This window comes from Triturus cristatus, chromosome 8 (assembly GCF_964204655.1).
Source record: "Triturus cristatus chromosome 8, aTriCri1.1, whole genome shotgun sequence".
Classification (NCBI taxonomy): domain Eukaryota; kingdom Metazoa; phylum Chordata; class Amphibia; order Caudata; family Salamandridae; genus Triturus; species Triturus cristatus.
Window position 1 is genome coordinate 166,318,916 of NC_140591.1, and position 23,936 is coordinate 166,342,851.

Consider the following 23,936-nt stretch of genomic DNA (forward strand, 5'->3'; position numbering starts at 1 on the left):
CTTAATATCGTAGCCAAAATATTGAAAGTTAAGTGCAGACAGGGAAGTGCAGATTCACTATCTGCATCTACTTACCATAAAAATACATATATCGTCAAGGTACATATATGTGGAGTTAGGAATAGAAAATCTATACATGCTTACCTGTCAATATCTTTGAGTTTGATATATTGGCTATGATAGTGAGGAATTTCAATATTCCCTATTCAATATTCAGGAGTTAAACCAAATGTTCTTAAAGCTTTAGAGGCCTCGAAGGAATGAGATATTTGGCCACCACAAGAACTAAGTTAGCAGGATAATACCCAACTCCTAGCCTAAAACAGAATAATGGCCACTGTTAAGGTCCCTAACACCATTAGAAGATGCCTGTGGTTATCAGGCCTCGCCCAGGAAACCATGTTCTGGGTTCCTCTTCGTCACACATTGTATGGTTCCTTCGTTTCTTCTTCTGTTCAGAGAGACAGTTTGAGAAGTCATCAAGAATGCCATTAGGGCTCCCATTCAACCTGTCATTCTGTGACACAGGGAGCCACGAGAGGGGAGTCTGCTTTCAATAAAGGAGACAAGCTTTTTATTACAAAGACTGTGCACTGTGCACAGTGTAAAATTGCATGTTCTGCACAAGCAATATCACTGTGGAAGCTAGAAAGGAAGGTATTACAAAATGATGCGCCTGGACTGCTAAGTTATTCAGTCTGCATTAAAATGTCAAAATAACAACATAAAGTTTATGTACTGCATAAAGCTGCATAAGTTGTATTTTCTTTGTTGCATATTTTAGTCAACTGTGCCTCATATCTTGGTCCTTGATTGCTGCATATTTCCAGTAGCCCTGATGATGCTGCACAACAACCTGTGGGTGGATGATTCAAAGGCACTAACGGGATCAAGATAGGCCTTTTCAGGGCTCACAATTAAACTTCCTTATCAATCACGTTACGACACAGTCCTGCTCTATTGTGAAGAAACCCTGTGCATGCGGCTGCTAGACCCTGCTCCAAATGGATTAAAAGTCAGATCCCTCATTGAATAATTGAGAAACGACCTTCCCGAAAACTGCCAGACTTGACATTTCCTTGAAACGGTGGCAAATATTTTCTGTCTACACTTGGATTCAGCATTGTCAATTAAGAGGCCAATACATTTTCATTTTAATCTTCTGCTGAGTTAAATGAGACCAAAATGAGCCTCCCTTATTTGTATGCCCTATTGACATGAGCTTAATGCCAATCTCCTTTTCCAGTCTCATTTCACCCTGGCTCAAAGCCACTTCCGAGCATCATCAACACTAAGGGGATATGTGCAAGGAAGTGGCGGAGAGATGCGATAGCCTTCCTGGCTCAACGCCTCTCTCCGCCACTTCGGAAACGTAAGGGTGAACCATATGTACAAGAATGAGGTGCAGGCTTGCGTTTCCCCCTGCGATGCCGCTAGGTTTAGCAACTTCGCATTAGCGCAGGCACCCTTGCAACAGAGTGCAAGGGTATCTACGTGCAGGGGAGGATTGTTTATGTGTAGGAAGGTGTCCCTTTCTGTGCATAAACAATCCTAGAAATGCCATTCTGTCGTCACTGTCATGTGTGCTGCTTCATACAGCACACATGAACGTGACAAAATGGCATTTTGTTTAAAAGTTTGTTTATGTGCATGAAGGGACACCATCCTAGACATAAACAAACAATGGCATTTTGCTATTTCCATGTGTGCTGCAAAAGGCAGCACCACTGGAAAAAGCAAAAACGAGGAGAAATAATGCATTTCTCCTCGTTTCGCCATCTTAAGACCAATTTTTACCTAGTCTTTAACTTTGGCGCTGCCTCCTATGTACGCCTCCTATGGAACGCCCACCGCAACACCCACTGCCCACCCCTTTCACACTAACCATAGCATGAAAGAGGACCTTATTTACTATGTAGCGTTAAGCCACATTAAGTGGCTTAACGCAGCCTTGTACCTAAGGCATAGCCCCTATCGCCACCACAACATCACTATAGGTGACGTTGTGGTGGCGATAGAGGCTTGTACATATGCCCCTAAATGTGGAAAGGAAAAATTGGCATTTCTCTATGGTCAAGCAAGTTATGCAGGCTTAAGTTAGGATTGTTTAGCAATAAAGACAGAGGGGTCCGATTCACAAAGGCATGTATGAGCATGCGAAGTAGTACCCTTCGAGTACTCTCAAAATTCATAGAGGTGTCAGCATCGGATGTTGCCAGGTTGAGCATCAGGGACCAGGAACCCAGCCGTATGCCCAAGGACGTAGCTGCTAACATGCCTGTTAGTATAGAACTACAAGAGACAAACACCAACAAAAGGAAGTAAGCCAAACACACCATCCAAAGGTAACAAGGCAAAAGAAACTAGGGAATCAAGAAGGGGAAAGAAAGAGGGAACTGAAAAGGAGAAAAAAGAAAAAGTGTGTGCGTAGACAGAGACGGACAATGCAGCTAGCAACACAGACTCTGAGCCCAGAATGATCTTAAATAGGAAACTGCCATAAACACACCAGTGAGTATAGAACTAAAAGAGGCAAACACACCAACGAAAGTGGGCAAGGCACAAACATGAGGGGTGGATAGAAGTGCAAACTCGTAGGTAAACAGAGAAAGCCAATGCAACTAGCGATACATTGCTAGGTGAAGTCTCTGAACCCTTAATTTTCTTATCTAGTCCGCTAGAGGGTCGCCTATTGCAAGAGCAGATACCCAACAAGGCAGTCTCTCTAACGTATAGGACATTGAACAAAAACATGCCAGACAGACTGGGGAAACTGAGGGATACATGGGAGCAGAACCTGGGCACATTAGACACTGGATTGGGAGGCAGCCCTGATGCACCACAGGGAGGTGGCGATTAAATCCCGCCTCCGACTCATTCAATACAAGATACTACACAGGGTGTATTTTGACAGGGTCCGACTCCACTGAATGGGCCAAGCCAGCGAACCAAATTGCCTGCGTTGCAGACAGCCACAGGGGGACTTTTACCATATCATCTGGGACTGCCCCGTTATCCACACATATTGGACACACGTATTGGGAGAACTGAGTAAGGTATAAGAGGTAACACTTCCTCTAGATCCTAAATTTGTATTGCTGGGTATACTTAACGATGTTGACTTGGGCCGCCCACAGCTTATTTTTGTACTACTGACAATAGTGGTGGCGAAAAGAGATGTAGCATGCGCATGGGGGGCGTCACTACCTCCTCCATTAGGAGAATGGAGAAGGGGGATGGACATGTATATGGCGGCGGAAAGGGTCACATATAAAGCGAGAGGGTGCCCCTGGAAGTTCCATAGAATATGGGGGAAATGGAGGAAATATTGACTGGATGGCGGTCTGGGAGCTGACTAGCATAACATGGGTTCTCTGAATTTCGCTGAGCCCCGGGATGGGGGGCCACTGGGCCTGTGTCTCCGACACTGGGGGAGGTCAAGAGGGGGGGAGGAGATTACCAAAACTGACACTTACGGGGGGCCGGGTATTGTGCTGGTTCATGGAATAAAGAAGGGGATGTGGCTTGTGGATTGGGTGGTGGGTGGGTGCTTGGGCGCGAGGGTGACTATTTGTGACATGCTAGTTGTTTTTTACTGGTTGAAAATGCAAATAAAAATATTTAATAATTTTTTTTAAAAAAATCTTATCTAGGGATCTGCCACTGTTGACCCGGATGGGATTTTAACACCAGGAAGTGAGCATGTGAATTCATGCAGTCAGTGGTATAGGGTTCCCATTCTCATATATTTCCACTGACCTGTCTTTCACCATTTCCAGCCCCGAGCTGCCTGTGCTTGCCATGAATGCTGATTGTTAACCCGAAAAATACCCCATCCGGCAAATTCCTGGCAGAGGAAACTGGAAGCAGAGGCGGATTTAACTCAGTTGGCCGCCACAGCGAAGAGCAGGGTGGAGTAGGTTGGTTAAAAAATAAAACCTCCGTCTTATCAGTATTCAGTTTTAGGCAGCTGTCCGTCATCCATGATGAGATATTTAAGAGACACTGTCTAAAATTGACGAAGGCTGTCTCGTTGTGTTCTCTAAAAGAGAACACCAGTTGTGTATCATCTGCATACGAGACAACCTTCACCCCACATTTTTCAGCAATTGCCACAAGGGGAGTCAGGTAAACATTAAAAAGTGTGGGGCTTAGAGCAGAGCCCTGAGGAACACCACATAACATGGGGCAACAGCTGGAGACATGAGGATAGAGAATCACTTGTTGCGAACAACCCTCAAGAAATGAACGAAACCATGCCAAGACAGTTCCTGTTACTCCTAAATAGTGGAGTCTATTCAGAAGGATCCTGTGGGAAACCGTGTCAAAGGCTGCGGACAAATCCAGCAGCACCAACATTGCACAGCTTCCCTGGTCTAAGGTTTCACGGATCGATTCGGCCACCTAAAGTAAGGCTGTCTCCGTACTGTAACATGACCTAAATCCAGACTGAGAATCATGAAGATGGTTATTTGATTCTAGGAAGTCTGAGAGTTGTCTCTGGACTACTTTTTCCAGAATGTTGGCCGGGGCCGGGAGAAGAGACATAGGCCTAACATTTTTTAGCCTTGCTGGATCTGCATCCTCTTTCTTGAGGATAGGCTGGACATAGGCTTTTTTCCAGCTAGTTGGATAAACCCCAGTCTCCAGTGAGGAGTTCCAAATCGGATTAAAAATGTCATTAAGCCAAGGGGCTAATAGCTTAAAATATCTGTCCGGACAGGGGTCCAGTGGGGAGCCTGATTTTATTTTCATTAGTTCCCCCAGTGACACCTCCATCTCAAAGGGGCAAAAAGCCGACCATTTATCTAATGTAGAATGAATTGCTATATCGGATGAACCCGATAAAGGAAAGAGGAATAAATAGTTAAAAAGTTAAAATGTTATTCTGGAAGAAAGTAGCTAGTTCTTCACAGAGAGACAAAGATGGGGGGATAGTGCTCTTCAAGGCTAGTGGTTTCATAAAGCCTTGGACTATCTTAAAGATTTCCGAAACAGTCTACTTTCCAAACTACTGCGGGAAACAGTTTGCTGCATGCAAGAAGCTGTCTCCCCAAGAATTTAGCTTCTTAGAGCTAAAAGAAATTGTAGCTTGGAAATCGCATTTAAAGACGAAATGTCAATCATGATGACAAGTTTTGGACAGAGAGGTTACTCAGACAAGACCATTAAACAAGCATGTGAGAGCTAAAAGAAATTGTAGCTTGGAAATCGCATTTAAAGAAGAAATGTCAATCATGATGACAAGGTTTGGACAGAGAGGTTACTCAGACAAGACCATTAAACAAGCATGCGAGAAAGTCATGATATTTGAGAGAGCTGACACATTAAAAATAGCCTCTAAGGATGTGGCTGCAGAGGAACCTACCAGGTTCATAAAAGCATATAGTAATCAATCGTGGGAAGTGAGGAAATGCTTGAAAAAATATTGGCATGTGCTTAACACAGATGAAACTTTGAAGAAATTTGTAGGAGGTAACCCCCAAATCACTTTCAGAAAATGTAGGGCGTTGAATGACTTATTATGTTGCAGTACCCTACCCACTGAAATGGTCCTAAACCATATACAAGGATTTTATGTTTGTGGTTCGTATAAGGCCTGCAAAGGTAGTATCAATCGTAAAGATATGAAACTATCTCAAATACAAAAACCTTTTCACATTTCCAAACACTTAACATGCAAATCAGATTATTGTCTGTATGCTCTTTGTTGTCCCTGTTCCCTGGTTTACATTGGTAGCACGGTACATCAAGTCAAAAAACGCATTTTAGAACATATGCGAGCTATTACCAATGAAGACAAAAATTACCCTGTGGCAAGACATTTTAAGGAGTTCCATAATAAAAATAGTGGTCTACTGCAGTTTTGTGCTTTAGACAGTGTTCCAGTAACTGAAAGAGGAGGAAACAGAGTGAGGGAACTTAGACGGTTAGAGCCTAAAATGATTATAACATTTGGAACGGTCTTTCCTATGGGACTGAACAAAGATGAAGAGTTATCAGTTCATTTAGGATAGGTATTTCTGTTCTTGTCCACTTCCAGAAATAACTACATCAGTATAAGCCATGTTTGGTTTTAATCATCACTAAATTTTATTAATAGCACTGCTTTAATATTTTACGTTTTGTTGTAGGAGATGAAGATATCAGCTTGCTTTGTGGAGAAATACAAGAGAGCTAAAAATATCTAATTGTGGATTACTGACCCGGAAGAGTGTATTTAATGGTGATGTATGGAAATTCAGTGGGAAACCATGTTTGCCGCCAACTGCATGCTTTAAACTGTGACTTAGAATTACAAGTTCAATTATTGGCCCACTGGGGCAGAATTGTGGATTTGTTGAGGGACTATTCTGCAACATCAGCACTGTGGTTAAAAGCGTTTGCCTAACAAGGCGAAAATTACAAACTGTGACTGCCCATAAGCCCTAACCTGTGACCTGAATCACAAGTTTAATTAGTTGCCCACTGGGGCGGAATTGTGGACTTATTGATGGACTCTTTTACCATATGAGCGCTGTAGAAACAAACAGTTGCCCAGTCGGGTGAAATTATTAATTATTAATTGTATGTGTTTTTGTCCAGTGCTGAGATACTTATCAGCTTTAGAGCATGAATGAAGGTATAATTTCATGAATCTATTTAACATCATGTAAATTGCATTCACCAATACAGTGTCTAAGTAATCCTTTATTATCAACATATTTTGTATATATTGTCACCGTTCCAAAATGGACGACAGTTTTCTTCCTCTGTATTAGAGCATTTGGGATATGTAGTCCTACTTCTATCTTTATTTTGTTTGAAACTGCACTATGTGTAAGTGATTTTCACAAACAGTCCTCTAACCCGTGATCACGTGCGGCTGAACCGAAATGCGTCGGGCGTTTAACTTGCTACATGCCATAACAAAATTAATCTTTTTGTGTGTATGAAATTGGGCTGGAGCACCTTTTTGTCAATAGATGACGAGAAACTTGAAGTTATATATATATATATATATATATATATTTTTTTTTTTTTTTTCAAAAAATGTGCCCTCTCAAGCAAGGACGCACTCTCCTGCAGTTACAACCATCAGGTTTATTACGAAGAAACCAGCACCGGCAGACCAAGTATTTTCCAGCCTGACGCGTTTCGAGGTAACCCTCTTATTCATAGGCAAATGTGACACGCAGAAAACTCCGATTAACATCTTTAAATACATGCCTCGCCCATAGTGGGACACGTCAGTACGTTTAAGTTATACTGCATGTTGGGCTTTGTAGTCCTTAAAATTGAAGTATTCTTTATCGTTTACCTTTAGTAAGTTCTGCGTGATTGCACATTTAAATTGAAAGCCCATTATTTACCCTCAGTGGGCCTTGGTCTGTCTGCCGTTCTTTAGTTATTTTATTATTTATATATATATGTGTGTATATATATATATATATATTCACTTAAAAAACCATAGGTTTCACACACGTTATAGTTAGGAATTAGCATTTTAAAACCTTGCAAATTCAGTGAAAAAACCATAGGTTTCACACATGTTATAGTTAGCTGGACATTTCACTCGTAAAAAACCATTGAAATTCCCCCGTTATAGTTAGTTCAGCTAAATATAACTCGCGCGACCGCAATCCACTGCTGATGACGTCACATATTACATCACTCATGACATGGTCAGTGATATCACTCATGACATCACTGATGATATCTCAAATGACATCACTGAAGACATCACTGATGACATCATCCAGTGAATATGTGTCTTTCTGAAAAATAAATATTTTTTATAAATGTATATCTAAAGGTTAATGGAAGAATAAATGGGTAAATAAGTGTCTAAATGGATTTTTTTGGTAAAATTAATTGTATAACTGACTTATTAACATTATCTTAGTGAATACAGTGATGTAATATGTGACATCATCAGCAGTGGATTGCGGTTTTTTAAATGCTAATTTCTAACTATAACGTGCGTGAAACCTATGTTTTTTTTAGTGAATTTGTAAGGTTTTTTAAATGCTAATTTATGTATGTATTATTATATTATTTATATATTTATTTTACAAGAAACTACCTATGTATATAGTTATAGATTGACTGTATCCTGTAATATGGAATGGCTCGTTTAAAATGATTTTTTTTAAGGGTTTTTCACCGTGCGCGCACCGTGCGCGCACCCCGCGATTTTTTGAAAAAAAAAAAGTTTTTTTCACCCTTCGGGGTCCTTCAGGGACTCCCTGACACAGGCTAGGGGGTCAGGAACTCTCTACCCTGCCCCCTTTTCACGTTCTCCACCTTTGTTTTTCACTGCCACACACAAAATGGCATCCGACACTTCCTGTTTTCGACCGATTCGAATGTTGACTGACATCTAACCACCAATCAGAATTACGCTCGCGCACGGCACGGTGCGCGCACGGTGCGCGCCTATAGATATTTATGTACTTTTAACTGCAATTTTCTCAGAAACTACTGAACAGATTGACACCATATATGCAAAAGGCACATCCCTGACCTGAGGACTACCTCTTTGCCAAATTTCAAGTAATTCCGTTCAGCCGTTCAGGCTGTACCTTCGACTACAGGTCATATGGGAAAATGCATGGGGAAAACGCGTTTTGGGACCCCCCTTTTTTCTCAGCCCCCGCTTGACGAATCACCCGAGACTTTCAGGGTAGAAGCTGAGCAGAGCGCCCCATTAGTTTTGAAAATTTCGCGAGGATTCGTCAACCGGCGCCAAAGTTATTCAAAATAGAATTTTCAGATTTCCTATGGGAACTCGGTCCTAACTATAACTATCTACTGGCAACCGCCAGTAGATAATATACATACATATATATATTTATATGTATACATACATATATATATATATATATATATATATATATATATATATATATATATATATATATATATATATATATATATATATATATAAACTCATAAAAAAATTTTAATCAACTGCAAAACATTAGATAATTACTAAAAACCCTATAGAATCCAAAAAAAGACACTTACTGAAAATATTGTAAAAAGATGAATATATAAACAAATAATATAAAATTAAACAAATAATAATATATATACATATTCAGACAATATTAAAAAAAGTATTGAAGTCTGTGAATAATAGATATAGAATTCCCTTTCCAATTTATGTAACAGTAGTAAAAGCGTTGGACTTCGGAGGGGTAATATTTACTATTTCCACTCCAGTCTGTGCAGCAGTAGGGAAAGTACTCCACTTCAAACACATAACGTATTTGAATAACCCATACCAGAAATGTAAAACTCTTAATAGGAACATTATTAATTAACTCAAAAAAATTACATATAAAATTAAAAAACAATTAAACAATTTAAATGATTAATAATCCATCAATCAGTCATTTATAGAGCACGACAAGTCACCCATGAGGGTCTCAAGGCACTGGATCTGTTTGCTGCTGCAATGAGGTTATTTATTTTAGCAACCAGGTAGGCGCGGGTCGGCATCTTGAACTGGCATCTCTTCTGTATCAGGAACCAGTATAGTTTCTAGAGATGGGGAGTGATGTGGGTCTTTCTGGGGAGGTGAAGTATGAGTCTTGCCGCTCAGTTCTCTATTGTTTGGAATCTCTCCAGGAGGTGTGCAGTGATTCCTATGTAGAGCGTATTTCCGCAGTCCAGTCTGCTGGTAAACCAGCTTTCTCTTTTGCTTTGTTCTTTGGCCTTGCTGGTCTTGGCGGGGGTGATGGTGTTAGCGCATTCTGTGAGCCACTGGGCGATCTTCTTTGCTGCTTGTTCGGTGTCATGTGTAGGATCTGGGAGGCGGGAGAGGAGCGTGTCATTCCCCTGGTCTTGTGATACCTTTGTCCAGCTTCTGTGTGGGGGTCTGAGGGGCCCGGGGCCAAGGGGTTTGGGTCCTGCAATGGCGAAGTGTACGCTGTGGTGGTCAGAGTTGAGTGGTGTGGATGTATCTGACTCTGTTGCCGGAGGTGAAGTTGGGGTCAAGCATGAAATGGAGTAGTGTCATGGGTGTCTCAGTTGATGTAGCGGGTGCAGCCGCATTGGTCGGTATTACTGATGTCGTTGGTTGCTTTCGACCTGAAGGTGATGTGGCAATGACGCCAGGAGAATGGTCCTTTGGTGGTCCATGGAGATGTGTAGCAGCAGAGATTGTTGGTGCATCTGGAGTCTGGTGCTCGATGGTCTATGGCGGTGTATCTTTGCAGGTAGAAGAGCCAGGGGTCCTTGTGCTGGGCCCGGTCCAGGCGCAGACTGGCGCAGAATGGCTTGCCTTTGGTGCGGCCGTGCAGCGGCCCCCATAAGTAGTCCTGGAAGGTGGGAGGGGCCAGCAGGGAGAGCTGGATGCAGGGGAAATGGCAAGAAAACAGTGTCCAACAGTCCAAAGTATGACCAACAGGTGAAATATAAAATAGAATTAGGGCAAAACTGCCAACAATATAATTAGGGCAAAGCAACCAACAAGCGATAAATGACCACAATCCAAAAAGTAAATAATACGGGTATTTAAGGTCCCCCCAGCAGGATTGAACCAGGAGTTTCAGGGACTGAAGTACAGTCACTATTTCCAGGGAGCCAAAGCAGGTGCTGCTCACAGAGGCCGAGCAGCGGCCACCATAAGTAGTCCTGGAAGGTGGGAGGGGGCCTGCAAGGAGACAGAAGGGTGGGAGGTGGGGGAAATGTCAAAAAAACAGCATAGAACGGTTCAAAGAATAATAATCAGGAGAAATATAAAATAGGATTAGGGCAAATATACCAATAGTATAATGAGGGCAAAGCAACCAACAAGCGATAAATTACCACAATTCAAGAAAGTAAATAATGTGGACAGTCAAGGCCCCCCCCCCAGTGGATCAAACCAGAAGCTTCAGGGACTGTGGTGCATTCACTACTTACAGGGAGCCAAAGCAGGTGTGAGTAGCAGCAGAAGAGCGGCACTTAGGGCCACAGAGGTCAAGGGCTTAAACAAATTATTAATTAATTATCAATTTAAATTAATTATCTTCCCACACTATACCCCCACAAACATAGCAGCCCACACTTGAAATATAGCTCAAATATATAATTATAACACAAATAGCATCAATTAAATAATGATTAATAAATCAATAAATTATTGTTAATTATTACTTAAATAACTTCCCATACTATGCCCCTACAAGCCCAGCAGCCCACACCTAATATATAAATTAAACAATAACGTTTTTTCACAAAATACATCATTAATAATCAATTAAATATTTAATAATAAATTAATAATTATTTGCAATTCATTATTACTTAATTAATTTCCCACCCTACACCCCTATAAAAAATAATTTACACATTGTACATAATTAATCAGTTAAATATTTAAAGATAAATTAATAATTAATTGTTAATTATTACCTAATTAACTTCCCACCCTATACCCCTACAAACCCAGCTGCCAGCACCTATTAGATAACTTAAAAATATAATTATTACACAATTTACATAATTATGAATCAATTAAATAATTAATCAAACATTAATAATTAATTGATAATTAATTATACTTAACTTCCCACCCTATACTCCTGCAAACCTAGCAACCTGCTATGGCATTCTAAATTACTATTAGCAATTTAAATAAAAAAATACAAATCACTTAAAATTGCAACCTATATTTAAAAATATTATTACCAAATATACAAACACAAATAGCACATAACATTAATATAGGAACGAAAACACATCAACATAATTAAACAACAACATTTTTGACAACTATATTATTGAAAACGATATTAACAACAAAGATATTCTTGAGAACTACATAACTTACCTAAGAAATATATATTCTTGATTACGATATTTCTGCGTTACAATGTTTTTGTATCACAGTATTTTTTTCCCGATGTTTCTGTAACTCAATATCTGCAACTCGATATTTTGTCGAAATACCTCGTGAGGGGGGTCAAGACTGCTTGGCTATCATAGCAGCCAAACAAATCAATTTACATAGGTTTAGCTTGAGCTCATAATGTCTCTTCAGCTAAGTTTTTATTCAATAATCATGTATAGTCATTTTCATCTGGTATGCACTTTTCAGATCCATTCTAGTCCTTGACACCTTTTCCCCAATTTTGTAGACATTATTATTGCACAGACAGAAGAAGGCGATCTAAAATCAAACATGACTAATGAAAAGCTGCCTGAAATTGAATCCGCGCGTGGGACAAAATTGTGGGTACAATGTACTTACTGAAAAAGGTGGCTGTATTCCCAGGTTCACAGCTATGGCTTCTCTCTGATAAAACCTTGAAAGTGAAGCCACTGTTTTGGCCAACAGTGATATCGGGTTGGAATACAATCATGGCAATGAGGAAATGTTTGCATTTGCCACCGTGGGCGTGTCTTGACATTGGTGATCAAAGGTTTTGAGCATTCCAATAGGATCACACCCCTTCTCTAACAAATGAAGCAATGTGCATTCTTTGACCTCTCTCATGTAATCCTGCTGCCTTAGTGATTACATACTAAATGTACACACAGCGGCATCCAATGTGGTTCAGGATAAAGGGCGCAACACAGCCACACGTTGGCGGTTTGTAAATAAGGCTCCCTGCTTTCCGTTTTTACTGATTTTTACATATAAATACAAACAGAAAACTATTCATTTTCCCGAATGTATTTATTTTCAAATGTGAAATAAAAGGGGAAATTAAGTTGTTTTTTGAGGGAATCTAAATGCTGTCAGTCATGACTGCCCGACCAATTACTGTGCGCATTGACAGGAATGGGATTTTTTTTTTAGTAATGAGGCTTAACCAGCAGTAAATATGTAAGTAGTTAATTCTAAAATGTTCACGTTTTCATGTAAGTGCATTGATTTATCATTTGTGGGTGTTCATTTAAATGAAACTCGTTAGGCATTCAAGTATGAGTGCACATTTATTGGTTGAATAAATATGGAAAAATGCTACTTGCAGCTTCATTTTTTCATAACCTCCCCCCAATATGGATAAAGATAAAATTAGAAAAAAATAAATATGGATAAATTGCTACTTACAGCTTCATTTTTTCATAACCTCCCTCCCAATATGGATAAAGATAAAATTAGCAAAAAATAAATATGGATAAATACAGCCAGAAATGTCAAAAAAGTATTACCATAAAACCTATCCCTCATTATAAATGCACTTCTAACATTTCACTACATTTATTTTACAAACGCATCACGAATAAAACATGTCTTTATCTCTTGTAATAAAGCCCATTTGACATCTATTACAATGATGAAAAGAATTATTTATCAAGACTGTCCCTTTAATTAAATATTATTGCCCTATGAAAAGTGTGTTAAAAGCTGTTAAATGCTCGATATAGCAATAATAGACCCATTAAGGCCCGGTCTTATATCGGTCATCAGGTTACTACACCGGTTGTATAATGCCCTCTCCTCTTGTTATGGCCCTAAGAGAAAGTGGATTTCAGAATCGTTATGGCACTCAGCTGAGCAGCTATATAGTTCTTGAAATATAAAATAAATGTTCGCAAAAGTTTGTAAATTAAACAGGGTAAACAGTAAGTGAGACTTGTAAATGTCAGAGTAGAGTCCTTTTACCAGTTAGTCCCTCTACCATGTGATGTCTTCACTAGAACTAGCATTACTCTGATGCTCTGGTTGCAGTCTGAAATTTGGAGTGAGGAATATTGTGTTACCTTAACCCCTTCAGTGCCCATGACGAGCTGGACTCGTCATGGGCTGCGGTGGCGCTGTGCCCATGACGAGTCCAGCTCGTCATGAACTCCGCCCGCTAATGCAAGGCGCGGCACTGGGCGGGGAAAGGGGCGGGCATGCAAGGGGTTAATATCGCAGCCAAAATATTGAAAGTTAAGTGCAGACAGGGAAGTGCAGATTCACTATCTACATCTACGTACCCTAAAAATACATATATCGTCAAGGTACATATATGTGGAGTTAGGAATAGAAAATCTATACATGCTTACCTGTCAATATCTTTGAGTTCGATATATTGGCTATGATAGTGAGGAATTTCAATATTCCCTATTCAATATTCAGGACTCACACCAAATGTTCTTGAAGCTTTAGAGGCCTCGAAGGAATGAGATAATTGCCCACCACAAGAACTAAGTTAGCAGGATAATACCCAACTCCTAGCCTAAAACAGAATAATGGCCACTGTTAAGGTCCCTAACACCATTAGAAGATGCCTGTGGTTATCAGTCCTCGCCCAGGAAACCATGTTCTGGATTCCTCTTCGTCACACATTGTATGGTTCCTCCGTTTCCTCTTCTGTTCAGAGAGACAGTTTGAGAAGTCATCAAGAATGCCATTAGGGCTCCCATTCAACCTGTCATTCTGTGACACAGGGAGCCACGAGAGGGGAGTCTGCTTTCAATAAAGGAGACAAGCTTTTTATTACAAAGATTGTGCACTTGGAAGCTGCACAGTGTAAAATTGCATGTTCTGCACAAGGAATATCACTGTGCAAGCTAGAAAGGAAGGTATTAAAAAATGATGTGCCTGGACTGCTAAGTTATTCAGTCTGAATTATAAATATAACATCATAAAGTTACAGAATGTACTGCATAAAGCTGCATAATTTGTATTTTCTTTGTTGCATATTTTAGTCAACTGTGCCTCATATCTTGGTCCTTGATTGCTGCATATTTCCAGTAGCCCTGATGATGCTGCACAACAACCTGTGGGTGGATGATTCAAAGGCACTAACGGGATCAAGATAGGCCTTTTCAGGGCTCACAATTAAACTTCCTTATCAATCACTTTACGACACAGTCCTGCTCTATTGTGAAGAAACCCTGTGCATGCGGCTGCAAGACCCTGCTCCAAATGGATTAAAAGTCAGATCCCTCATTGAATAATTGAGAAACGACCTTCCCGAAAACTGCCAGACTTGACATTTCCTTGAAACGGTGGCAAATATTTTCTGTCTACACTTGGATTCAGCATCGTCAATTAAGAGGCCAATACATTTTAATTGTAATCTTCTGCTGAGTTAAATGAGACTAAAATGAGCCGCCCTTATTTTTATGCCCTATTGACATGAGCTTAATGCCAATCTCCTTTTCCAGTCTCATTTCACCCTGGCTCAAAGCCACTTCCGATCATCAACCACACTAAATGAGAACACTAAGGGTGATATGTACAAGGAAGTGGCGGAGAGAGGCGTTAGCCTTCCTGGCTCAACAACTCTCTCCGCCACTTCGGAAACGCAAGGGTGAACCATATGTACAAGAATGAGGTGCAGGCTTGCGTTTACCCCTGCGATGCCACTAGGTTTAGCAAATTAGCACTAACGCAGGCACCCTTGCACCAGAGTGCAAGGGTGTCTCTGTGCAGGGGAGGATTGTTTATGTGTAGGAAGGTGCCCCTTCCTGCACATAAACAATCCTAGAAATGCCATTCTGTCACTGTCATGTGTGCTGCTTCATACAGCACACATGAAATTGACAAAATGGCATTTCCTAGACATAAACAAACAATGGCATTTTGCTATTTCTATGTGTGCCGCACAAGGCAGCATACATCGAAAAAGCAACAACGGTGAGAAATAATGCATTTCTCCTCGTTTTGCCATCTTAAGACCAGTTTTTACCTAGTCTTAATTTTGGCGCTGCCTCCTATGTTTGCAACCCTTGTACATAGGGGGCAGCATCAAAATGAATGGGTGTTGCGGTGGAACGCCCACCCCTTTCACACTAACCATAGCGTGAGAGGGGACCTTATTTACAGGGCAGCGTTAAGCCACATTAAGTGGCTTAATGCAGCCTTGTACCAAAGGTGCAGCCTCTATCGCTACCACAACATCACTATAGGTGACGTTGTGATGGCAATAGAGGCTTGCACATATGCCCGTAAATGTGGAAAGGAAACATTGGCATTTCCCTGCGGTCAAGCAAGTTATGCAGGCTTAAGTTAGGATTGTTTAGCAATAAAGACAGAGGGGTCCGATTCACAAAGGCATGTATGAGCATGCGAAGTAGTACCCTTCGAGTACTCTCAAAATTCATAGAGGTGTCAGCATCGGATGATGCCAGGTTGAGCATCAGGGACCAGGAACCCAGCCGTATGCCCAAGGACGTAGCTGCTAACACGCCTGTTAGTATAGAACTACAAGAGGCAAACACCAACAAAAGGAAGTAAGCCAAACACACCATCCAAAGGTAACAAGGCAAAAGAAACTAGGGAAAAAAGAAGGGGAAAGCAAGAGGGAACCGAAAAGGAAAACAAAAAAACAAGAAAAAGTGTGTGCGTAGACAGAGACAGACAATGCAACTAGCAACACAGACTCTGAGCCCAGAATGATCTTAAATAGGAAGCTGCCATAAACACACCAGTGAGTATAGAACTACAAGAGGCAAACACACCAACGAAAGTGGGCAAGGCACAAACATGAGGGGTGGATAGAAGTGCAAACTCGTAGGTAAACAGAGAAAGCCAATGCAACTAGCGACACATTGCCAGGTGAAGTCTCTGAACCCTTAATTTTCTTATCTAGGGATCTGCCACTGTTGACCCAGGTGAGATTAGAACACCAGGAAGTGAGCATGGGAATTCATGCAGTCATTGGTCTAGGGTTCCCATTCTCATACATTTCCACTGACCTGTCTTTCACCATTTCCTGCCCGGAGCTGCCTGTGCTTGCCATGAATCCTGATAGTTAACCCGGAAAATACCCCATCCGGCAAATTGGGCTGGGTTCAGGTTTGCCAGGAGGACTCCTCTTGACTGATCTGATGGCATGATCAAAGTTTGTTCGATCTAAGACCTTAAAGACACATCATTTTTTAAGGTCACACAATATTGTAATTGGCCACAATTAATTCGTGAGTCCAAAATCTCTTCCACGTCATATTCAGATGACCCATCTACTAGTACTTGTGGAGGTTTCCCAACAGCTTTAGACAAGGCTGTTCGGACTCTAGAGATGTGAATGGCGGAATGAATGCGCCAATGTACACAAAGGTCTAAGTGTACTGCCGAACTTCCTATTTTTTATCCAACTATGAGCAGCTCAACAAAATGAGAATTGAAATTAGTATGTGATCCTGCGATGGTTAAATATTTGGTGGATGGGAGCACTAGAGAGCCCATGGCAGGATAGTGGCATTTTAGTGCTGCTCTGCTGGTTGGGGAAAACTATCCGACAAACATCCTGCCATGCGGCTGCATGCTGCCAAAAAGAAAGGGAAAAAAGAGCACATGGCAAGATAACGGGACTTTGGTGCTGCGATGCCTGTTGGGGAAAACTATGCAACAAATATCCTGCCAATCGGTTGCATACTGTCAATCGGAAGGGGAAAATAATGTGCAGACACTAGCAAGAGTCATAAAATGGTGCTATCAACCAGCTGAAGGAGTGAAAGCAGACTTGGAGGGAGTGCCCCTGGTGTTCAGATGTAGAGGTCGCTGATCGAAATCTGCGAGTGCAGTGCTCTTGGTGAGTGCTGGGTCCTCTGCATAGTCATGCCTGATCCACAGCTAGGCCCTCGCGACCAATAGACCACATGACCCCAACAGTGACAAGAACAGACTAAAGAGGTAACCTGGCCCGGGTGGATCGCAGGCCACAGGCCCGGGGGGAAAAAAGCATTGGTGGTTGCACCGCCTGGCCGGTCTGTAAGATCGGACCCTGCCACTGGTGTGTGCTGCTGCGGCCCGCTCACTCGAGCAGGCGGCGGGGGCTGACCCTGCAACCGCGCTGCAGGACCAAACTTCGCCCATGAAGTCAACTGAGCAACGTGAGCTATCTACCTCCCCAGGCATAGACAGCTAATAGGTTGCAATGTACACTGCCTTGCTCCCCAGGCTGGGTTGGACTGCAGGGTGCCACCCAAATAATACATTAGCTGTGTACATCCTTGTTAGAAATGGAGGTCTCTAGTTGGCAGTAGCTTGCACCCTGTCCAAGTAGGGGCCCTTATTCTAGTCAGGGTAAGGGAGTCACACAGCTAAGATAACTCCTGCTCAACCCTTAGTAGCCTGGCATGAACTATCAGGCTTAACTCAGAGGCAATGTGTAAAGCATTTGTCATACACACCCAGTAGTTCCTCCCACCACTCTAGCTCAGGAAGACCCATCAGCCGGGCGATGGGCCATCAGGATATGCAGGGCACATCTCAGCTCCCTTTGTGTGACTGTCTAGAGTGAGTGCACAGCCCAACTGTTTACCTCCCTCAGACGTGGATTTCACAGGCAAAGGCACGGAATGGCAATGCAAGAAAATGGGATCAACAGCAAAAAGATTCTAAAAGTGGCATTTTCAAACATGCAATTTAAAAACCGACTTCACTAAAAGATGTATTTTTAAATTGTGAGTTCACGAACCCCAAACTCCAAATTTCTACCTCTTCCCTATTGGAAGTTACACTTGTAAGAGGTTATAAGGCAGCTCAAATGATAACCTATTGGAGCTTTAGTCCTTGCAACAGTGAAAAAAGAAATGAGCAGTATTTCAGTATCAGGACATGTAAAACACACCAGTACATGTTATACCTTTTAAATACACTGCACACTGCCCATGGGGCAACCTTGGCCTAAATTAGGGGTGGCTTACATATAGTAAAATGGAAGGTATGGGCCTGGCAAGTGGTTGCACTTGCCAGGTCGACATGGCAGTTTAAAACTGACCGCAGAGCCACTGCAGAGGCAGGCCTAAGCAATGTTTACAGGGCTACTCATGAGAGTGGCACTATCAGTGCTGTAGGCCCAGTAGTAGCATGTGATTTAAAGGTCCTGAGCACACACAGTGCACTTTACTAGGACTTACCAGTTTATCAAATATGCCAATCATGGATAAAGCAATCACTATTGCAATCCAGAGAGCATATACATATTAGCACTGGTTAACAATGGTAAAGAGCCCCGGGTCCTAAAACCAACAATAACAGGTCAGACAAAATAGGAGGAAGTAGGGGTTTGGGGATAACCCTGCAAAAAGGGCCAGGTCCAACAATCCTATACGCACATAAGAGCCTCTGGGCAGGAAAGCACCATTCCAGCTATCGACGAAACGAGGGAAGCCACTGGACACTGTGCCTGCTGAACACTGATTCAATTGCCAACTTCTTGCCTACATCTCCCCCAGAGCGGAGCCATGTATAGGGAAGACTGACAGCAACCAGTCCTGCCTCATGTTGGAGGTAAAGCGTACCAACAGATCCCAGAGGATAGATAGCACAATGGGGAACAATGTGAACCCACAGCTTATTACTACAGCGTATCTCCTAAGCTGAAGACAACCTGAAGCTAGTCTCCACCAAATACTTAATCATGGAAAAGGCACTAGCAGTAATCCAAGCCAAAAACAAAGACCCGGAAGCTCGCTCTTACCACAAAAGGCTGTGCATCACAGGGATTCGGGAATCTTCAAAAATTGGCAGGATTGAGCAGTATGCAGAGGCAATGCTGACATTCCTATTTGGTGCTGACAACCTTTCCAACCTGCTACTGGTGGAGCAAGCTCATGATCTCTGATGGCGCACCCCCCGCCTGGGGCTCCTCCAGGCCCATTTTAGTGAAGCTCCTGAATTATAGAGACCGAGCTAACGTGCTCAGTCTAGCTAGGGAAAAGAAAGACTGCTGAATTTTACAAAGAATTCACTCCCATACTCCCATACTTGCACCACACCTGCAACCCATGTACGAATTATTGCCCTCTTGAAACCCAACAAAGTGTCAAAACGCTGCTAGTCATACAGGCCACTATCTCTTATACATACGGATGTAAAGATCCTAGCAAAAATAATCACAAATAGGCTGCAACCTCTACTCCTTCACCTGGTACTACTAGATCGGTCGGAATTTGTGCCAAGGTGCAGTAAGGCACATAATGTGCGAACGGTCTTCGCACTTCTACATCAGCTAAACTTCAACTTAGCTGCGACAGCACTACTGCTCAACGCTACAAAAGCATTTGACTCCCTAGAATGGGCATATATGTTCACAATCCTACATAGAATGGAATTGCCTACCAATTTTACTAATTGGAACGAACTGCTCTACACCAACCCCACCACTTGAGTGTGGGTTAATGGACACATCTCCACTCCAATAAACATACTTAGAGGAACCCGGCATGGCTGCCCCTCTCAGCATTGCTCTTTGAGCTTGTGCTGGTGCAGATTGGCATGTGTAATTCACCAACAATATTCCACCTCAGCCCTGAATGTCACATTGAGGCTGTTTGCTATATCAATGTATGCTAGTGGCATGGTCCTCTATGGGAAAGACTCAGCTATCCACTTGGTGCTGATAATATGAGGGTACATAATATTTGGGCACTACTCTGGATTGAGTATTGACTGGGACAAATCTATAATTATTCCACTAAACCCGGCCACCAGGCCATGTGAGGTAGAGTTCCCAGTACAATGGAGCAAATTACCTGTCAAATGTCTGGGTATCTGGATACATGGGGACCCTAACCTGGTAATTAAAAATAACTATGTCACGCTGTCTCGCATATCGAAGACCATGTACTAAGATGGATCTGGCTGCCATTGTCTATGGCCAATAGAATTGCCATAATGAAAATGGTGATATTGCTCCAGGTTCCGTTACCTCTTTGTCAGTATCCCCATTGTCCTGCCACACTACTTTTTCAAAACACTCAACACACAGCTAATAAAGTTGGCATGGACAGGGAAACAACACAGGCTAAAATGGGAGGTGCTCACCCTTCCGTATGCTCAGGGTGGTTTTGGCACTTAAGGTCTGGAACTAAACTATCTGTGCGTGCAGGCACACTTTGTACACTATTGGTATAGTCCACATGCCTACGTACCAAATATAGCAGTAGAAAGTGACATCGCCAGCCTGACCCCAGTAAACGCTATCGTAACACACAAAGCAGATAACATTAAGAGGACAGAATTCAACACAGTCCATTGCACAATGACAGCATGGTGCCAATTGTGTACACATGCTTGGAAAGTACTGATTTAGGCACAAGAACTCCCATTAACTCACTATCCAGCGATATCGGTGACACATGAACCAAAGGCGCTTGAGATTCTCAGAAAGTCAAATCTTAAGAGTATGAAAGACATGTATTCGGGAGGGACGACATGCGCAGAACCCAATGCCACATCCCTGTGCTGACTTTCATATATTATCCACTCTGTGCTGCTGTGAAGGCAAGATTTCCCCTGTTGCCGAATGTACACCCAACCTTCAATGCACTACATACACTACTGCCCACTACCACACGAAAGGTCTCATTACCAAATTATGAATCTCAATGCAGAATGACAAGACAATATAGAATATAATATTGGACCAGCCAATTACTGGGTATTTTGTTGCACCAAAACAAATATGCTAACCTCTAACAGCAACTTGAACTTAATACATATTAAACACCTGCATCAAATGTACTATGCCCCCTCAGGTTTGGGCTGAGGGAGGATGCATGTTGTGAGAGATGCAGGCGCTAGAATCAGACTTCACTCAAATAAAGTAGGACTGCCCTCCACTTAGTACTGAACACAGATAACTGATGCTCTGTCCGACATGATACTGGAGCATATAGAAATGCAACCGTGTATATGTCTGTTTTGGGGCATATTTACAAACCCTATCGCCACCACAACACCACTAAAAGTGACAATAGGGGCTTCGCCTGATTTACAAGGCAGCGTTAAATCACTTTCTGTGGCTTAACACTGCTTTGTAAATAAGGCCCTCTTTCACGCTGTACTTAACGTGAAAGGGGAGGGCAATGGGTGTTGCGGTGGGAGTTCCACCGCAACACCCATTGATTTTGACGCAGCCCCCTATTTACAAGGGTGGCGGAAATAGGAGGCAGCGACAAAATTAAAACCAGGGAAAACCTGGTTTTAAACAGGCGAAACAAGGAGAAATGCTTAATTTGTCCTTGTTTTTGCTGTTTCCATGTGTGCTGCGTTGTGCAGCACACATAGAAACAGCAAAATTGCCATTGATTGTTTATGTGCAAGAAGGTGACACTTCCTGCACATAAACAATCCCAAAAATTAAGCAGCACAAATAAAAGTTACAAAACGTAATTTTAAGATTGTTTATGTGCAGGAAGGGAGACCTTCCTGCACATAAACAATCTTCCCCTCAACGCAGACACCCTTGCACTATGGTGCAAGGGTGCCTACGTTGGCGCTAGGCTGCTAACTTTAGCGCCAGCGCGGTGGGAAATGCATGGCTGCACCATATTGTTGTAAATATGGTGCAGTCCTGCGTTTCTGACGTGGCAGAGTGCGGCGTTGAGCCAGGAAGGCTAGAGCTGTACTCCGTCACTTCGTTGTAAATATGCCCCCTTTGTTTTGTAAAGGCACTACACCCAATGTAACTGGCAACAGAGGCATATTTAGGGGCTAAAAAACAGGTGGGGAACTGTTGAGGTAAACAGAAAGCACCCACGAAGAAACAATAAATCTCGGACAGGGTCTGTTGTAAAAAACAGTTGGAAGCATATACTGAGTAATGTTTTTTTCCCGTTTTTAGGTCTCGCCTAGGCAGAGCACATGCGCTGCCCTAGGATATGACCTTTAGAAACCGGTCAGCTCCTTTTCAAGCACACTCGTGCTTGTGGTGGCATTCACCTTGCGGGAGCGAGCAACGCGCGCGCTTGCATTTCCCTGCTCGGGGTCACTTTCACTTTCTTGAAGCAGCGTTGCGCGCAGGGTCATCTTTTTTTTTCTAATGAGCTTTCACGTGTAGCCATTACTACCTCAGCCGCCCCTCGAACAAATGCGGCGTTAGATTGAATCATCCCCAGTCACCTGCAAGGACAGAGGGGTTGGTGCAAATAGTGCCAGTCCACACTCAACAGCGTCGTTATATCCCCATGTTGTTTTTTGACGTCATGACAGTTCTTTTCTCTTTAGGTTATTAAGGTCATCTCAGCCAGGTCGCCAGGTCTCCGAAACCGACGTTGCAACCTATATCGGTTTCAAAGAGAGACGTCTGTGCGCGCATTGGCTTTATTTACTGTGCAAGTAAGAACTATATATATATATATATTTCCAATATGCCTTTTCGTGTGTCTTAAAAAGCAATCTTGAGCCCAACTCCGTAAGCGTGAATTATTTATTTATAAAATGGCAAACAAACGCCCGCCGCACCTTGGTCACGCGTCGGGCGTTTGTTTGCCATTTTATAAATAAATAATTCACGCTTACGGAGTTGGGCTCAAGATTGCTTATTAAGACACACAAAAAGGCATATTGGAAATTTTGATGAGGATCGCTACCTCGCTTGAGCCCGCCACCGAGAAAGCGGCAGGGAGACCAGCGAACTGTGTTTGAATATATATATATATATATTACCTACTGGCGATAGCCAGTAGGTAGTTATAGTTAGGACCACGTTTCCATAGGAAAACCTCAACATTCTATTTTGAATAACTTTGGCGCCGGTCGACGAATCCTCGCGAATTTCTCAAAATAGGTGGGGCGCTACGCTCCGCTCCTACCCTGAAAGTCTCGGGGGGATTCGTCAAGCGGGGGCTGAGATAAAAGGGGGGTCCCAAAACGCGTTTTTCCCATGCATTTTTCCATAGGACCTTTAGAACGAGCTACAGCCCGAATGGCTGAACAGAATTACTCAAAATTTGGCAGAGAGGTAGTCCCTAGGTCAAGGAAGTGCCTTTTGTAGGTTTGGTGTAAATCTGTTCAGTAGATTCTGAGAAAATAGCCTTTAAATCAATATATATATCTGAGCCAGCTTACGGTACGCTTACCGTACGCTTACGGTAAGCGTACGGTGGCGTGCGCGAGCGCGATTCTGATTGGCTCTTAGATCTTAGTAAACATTCGAATCGGCCGAAACCAGGAAGCGGCGGCCGCCATTTTGTCTCTCGCACTGAGAGAGATTTTTAAAATCGGAAGCCCAAAAACATGTAAAGGGGCTGTTTTGACAACTCCCTCCCACATAGTCATGTGGAGGGAGTCC

The 23,936-nt window shown here is 42.4% G+C and overlaps 1 protein-coding gene across 4 annotated transcripts in view; it reads right to left on the reverse strand.

Annotated features, from left to right (window-relative positions):
* IGSF5 (immunoglobulin superfamily member 5) overlaps positions 1–23,936 on the reverse strand; it is an 850,576-nt gene that overhangs the window by 576,219 nt on the left and 250,421 nt on the right. The window contains exon 1 of one of the 4 annotated variants that reach the window (XM_085621234.1): positions 12,224–12,268. The exons of the other annotated variants lie outside the window; for them this stretch is intronic. The gene's annotated coding sequence lies outside the window, so the exon portion shown is untranslated. Of the gene's footprint in view, positions 1–12,223; positions 12,269–23,936 lie in introns of those variants that run through there. 4 annotated transcript variants of the gene reach the window in all.